Source organism: Ochotona curzoniae, unplaced genomic scaffold (genome assembly GCF_017591425.1).
Source record: "Ochotona curzoniae isolate NIBS_2020 unplaced genomic scaffold, NIBS_Ocur_1.0 scaffold_4505, whole genome shotgun sequence".
Classification (NCBI taxonomy): domain Eukaryota; kingdom Metazoa; phylum Chordata; class Mammalia; order Lagomorpha; family Ochotonidae; genus Ochotona; species Ochotona curzoniae.
The window spans coordinates 18,224,558-18,229,516 of record NW_024467118.1 but is presented as its reverse complement, the minus strand read 5'-3'; the positions used below and the strand labels follow the sequence as shown (position 1 = coordinate 18,229,516).

Sequence of the window (4,959 nt, the reverse complement as noted above, 5' to 3'; positions counted from 1 at the left end):
CCAAGCAAAATGTTGTAGAATTTCTTGTCCTAGGAAAAGAATGGACAGAACGTGATTTGCCCCTGCTGCTTGCTTTCTCCTCCTCTAAGAATGTTGCAATCGCAGCACATTGCTCGATTTTTATCAAGATCTCCAAGTGAGATATGGGAAAGATCTGGATTATTTGAAGGTCATAAAGAGAATGTCTGTGCAGTATTGCCAGTAGGATGATAACCTGGAAAGGCATGGAGTTTGTGTGGATTTGTCAAGAGGGAAAAGCTCTTTTAGATAATAATGATATAACATGTCCTGGAATAGTCACCACTTCTGTTTCCTCTTCAAGCTAATGGCCATTTTTAACCAGATTTCCCTAGCATAAAAATATTGGGAGTGAGAAAAGGTATTTTCCCCACGTATTTTCTGATATCTCCTATGAAGGCTGTTTCTGTTTCCTAGACCTGCCAAGGATTTCAGCCTAGTAAAAGAAAATAATACAGCCTTTATCTGCCACCACCCATATACTGATCCTCCCCTGAAGCCTGACGGATCCTGCTAAAGGCTTGGGTTATCTCTTTCTTTGGAGCTGTAAGAAGACACAATTAGAGAAACTGGGTGTGGAGTGAACGACATTAAACATAGTCTTGATCAAAGGTATTTTTAAAATGTTGTCAATGCTACTAACCACGAAGGATTGTTGCACTCTGTATGATACAATTGTGCATAAAAAAAAAATCAGGTCTTTTGATTAAAATCATTTTAATTTTATCATTATTATTTTTGATGTACTGGTGTGATGAATTTCCTACAACCCATGTATTATTCATTTCCAATCCTATCATTTTCTTCCCATTTGTCAAAGATTTTCTACTTTTTGCCACTTGTTTTGCATGAAACTTTACCAATGAGTTTCCTATTGTAAATATCAGAAAGGACTTACTAGAGTTTAGAACTTGTAACATTAGAATGAAAAGAACATTAAACACTTAGAAAAGATTAGCCCTAATACAGGAATGGCTAAATGGTCTGGTTTCAGAGAACTTTCTATTTTTTTTTCCTGAAGCAAGTAAACTAATAAAGAAATCTTCACCCCATGGCATAAAGCTTTACATATATTAGATGTTTCATAATGGTGACAAAATAATTTATGTTTGGATTTAGTATTGAAAAGCCTCCTGATTAATATTTATTCTTACAACTTGAACATCTGGCTTTTGAGTTTCTGGGACACTTGATAGAGCTAAAAGTTGTGTCCAAATGTCATGCTAGGGAGTGCCTGGACTTCCTGAATGTACAATTGGAGGCAAGTCACTTGACTTCTTTGTGGCTTAGCTGATTTGCTACTTTACTTTGGTTTTCAATTGGGCAGCTCACTCATTTCATAGAATTGTATGAGGAATAAAGGAATCCCTGCTTGTGACACCATAAAGCACCTGCCACGTGCAGCAAGCTGCTCACTGACAGCCAGGCAGCATTTCTGAGGACTTCATTCAGTGAGAGACTTGTAACAGCATCACGGGAAATGTTTAACTAAGAACTTCTATTTATTGTCTAAACATGTCACTGAGCTTTGTCTTGCAACAATGTTTTTTTCCCCCCATATTTGATTACTTTTTGTTCAAAGTTTTCAGCTTTTGTATTTGGAAGTTTATTCTTGGCATTTATTTCCAAGATGCTTGTCCTTTTCTGCATTGATGATTAATTATGGCTTATTGTCACTTATTTAGGTATGTAATCGTTTTTAATCATTATTTTTGTCATCCTTGCACAGGGGCCATGCTAATCTTCTCTGTATCGTTTAAATTTTAGTATGTGGGCTGCCGAAGTGGGCACTCTAATCATTATTTTAAGACAAAACAAAACTCGAAGTCTCCATCAGATGAGAAACAGGTAACCTGAAGCTTGTTTCTGGCTTATTTTAAAAAAGCAGCTATTGACATAGGGTAACCTACATGTCAATTGATCCAAACTAATCCTAAAACACTCATCTGTTTACTTAATTCTAGAACTGGGAAGAAAAGCTAGTGATGAATGGGGCAGTGGCTACTGCAAATGCCTTCAGCAGAAGACATGCTTAGCACATGAAGTCAGGCGGTGGCTTTCCAGTCTGGTAGATGTGAGGTTTTGCCCTTTAGCAGGAATTTAATGAAGAAATGAATGCAAACTCGATTCAGGAATGTTCCTACTATTTTCTATTTCTCTGTCTCTTTCTTTCTTTCTTTCTTTTCTTTCATTCTTTCTTTTCTTTTCTTTTCTTTCTTTCTTTCTTTCTTTCTTTCTTTCTTTCTTTCTTTCTTTCTTTCTTTCTTTCTTTCTTTCTTTCTTTCTTTCTTTCTTTCTTTCTTTCTTCTTCCTTCCTTCCTTCCTTCCTTCCTTCCTTCCTTCCTTCTTATAACTTAAGCATTACCCTAGGCTCTAGGACTAATGTCTAACAAGATCTGAGGAATTAAGATTTCACTTTGTTTTCCATAGAAAACTAACTGAATGATATTCTATTAAATTAAGAATTATTATTTATTTATTAAGATTTACTTTTAGTTTTTATTGGAAGGACAGATATATACAAGAGAAGGAGATACAGACAGAAAGATCTCCCGTCCTCTGGTTCACACCCTAAGTGGCTGCAATGGGCAGAGCTAAGCCTATCCGAGGCCAGGAGCCAGGAGCTCCTTTCAGGTCTCCCAGGCATGTGCAGGGTCCCAAGGCTTTGCTCCATCCTCTAGTGCTTTCCCAGGTGACAAGAAGGGAGCTGGAGGGGAAGTGGAGCAGCTGGGATATAAACCAGTGCTCACATGGTATTATGGTAGATGCAAAGCAAGGGTTTAGCCACTAGACTATAACACTGGGCCCAAAGTTTGCATTTTGAATGTCATTTTCCCCGTCTCTTGGTGGCCAGTGTCCTGTTGCATTGCAATGATGCCACTTTGTGAAGTGTCACAGGGTTTTAGTTACTTAGTGACTTTGGGGGTCGTTTTTTTCTCAGCAGCTGGGATTTCCTTCTGTTTTCCTCGCCAGTCATCTGACTGATCACATCAGACATTGTGAGTCACTGAATGATACATGCATATCGTCTGATTAGTGCTGAAATATTCAGTACATAGTTGATAAATAGTGACTTATGGTACAAAATATGCAATATGAATAGATTTGTTTAACAGAGAAGACGTTATGAAGGCAAGTTTTTTTTTTAACTGAATTGAGTTTAACAATAAATATGTGTGTGTACATGACATACCCAAATATGTGCTTGCATTTCCTTAGTAGAGTATCAAGATCCTGAGAGGGTCTGGGGAGGCAGGCTGTGCTACAATATGTTTCTAGATGTTTCAGGTTCAGAAGACAATGTTGGAGGAGCAAAGGCCAATCCTGCTAAGGTAACTTATGGCTATGCAGCCTTAGTCAGCACTTTGCCAACCAACTATTGAGAGAACGAAATTCTCACTAAAGGAAGAGAGCTTGTAAGAAGCAGTGAAGGGAGGAGATTATGAAAAGCAGCAGATGGAGCAAAAAAAAAAAAAAACTAAACAGTAATATAGTGAGGAAATCATTAAAGATGGGAGGAGTCAAAGGAGAAGTCATAGTTTTCAATGCAATAAACGCCTTTTCTCGAAGGGTTAAGTTGTCATCATTGCTATTGATTCTGCCCTTTTGGGGAGTGATACGCCAGGCCGATCACATTCAAATTCAAGGTCACGACTGTACTATTGCAAGATTGATTGCAGTGAAAGCATTCTGAACATCTGTTACAGCTGTGATAGTCAGTATCACACACACACAAATAGAATGAAAGGGTCAGGACTTAAGCATTTTCAGAGAAAGAACCAATTGACTCAAAAATTGATTATGTTTGTTCATAAAGAATGTGTAGGAATATGAGTGCTGGCGCTGGAAATAAAACACAGTTAAGTCTGGACACCTTCCACCTGATTCACAAAGGTAATTGTTCAGTACAACTGCAATTTTTTTCCATTCGCAACCTCATGACCATGGGAAAACAACACGGCATTGCAACACATCTAAAGCATTTTGTGTGTTCAGACAAACAATTAAAATGTGCTCGTACAAATACAATAAATACCTTGCTTTTCAGAGGATTCAGAAAGTGAGTAGACAGTAGGCAGAATATCGGAAGCATGGAAACATACTTGGACTCCAATCAGGAAGAAAAAATCTGACCAATATTTTCCATATATAAGGGAATCTTAACAATATTTTAAATATATCATTTGAATATCTTAATTTGAGACTGCTTTACAACTAAAAAAAGAATAAAAGCAAAAGGAACCATTAAAATATTTTCATGGAAAAATGGTAATATCTGAATCAATTGAATATCTGCAACGTCCTAATCACCAAGCCATAATAAGCATGCTAGTCTCCTTATAGACAGAGCATAGCACAAGAAAGAATGATTTGATATTCTTGTGTGCAAAATCTGCAATTATGTTCCTCTGTTGGTATGAAGGGGCGAAGTTCTTACACAAAATATAAAATGACCTGTCTTGGGGCTGGCATTGTGGCATAGCAAGTAAAGGCACAAACTACTGCTATGGTATCCTATATGCTCACAGGTATGTCCTGGATGCTCCAGTTCCTGTCCAGCTCCATGCACATAGCCAGGGAAAAACAGTGGAAGATAGTCCAGGAGCCTGAGCCTCTGCCATCTACATCAGCAATTTGGAAGAAACTTCTGATTCCTGGCTCGTGACTCCTGACTTGTGGCCCTTGGACTCTGATTTTGGCATGGCTCAGCCCTGACCATTGCGGTCAACTGGAGAGTGTGGTATTGACCCGGAAAGATTTTTTTTCTCTCTCTCTCATTCTCTTTGCAATTTTTTTTCAAATAAAGAAATCTTTAAATAAATAAAATTCATTCCTTTGATCTGGACTCTGACTCCATATTGCTCTTCTCACACAAGCACATTTCCTATTACAGCCATTGGCCTGTGTGTGTTCTCTAACATATCTCCTATGAGTTCAATG

The 4,959-nt window shown here is 37.9% G+C and overlaps 1 non-coding gene across 1 annotated transcript; it reads right to left on the bottom strand.

The window, feature by feature from the left end:
- Nucleotides 1-1,701: 1,701 nt before the first annotated feature.
- LOC121146892 lies at nucleotides 1,702-1,809 on the bottom strand. The gene has a single exon (XR_005882271.1). It is a non-coding gene; the product is annotated as a U6 spliceosomal RNA (small nuclear RNA).
- Nucleotides 1,810-4,959: the final 3,150 nt, after the last annotated feature.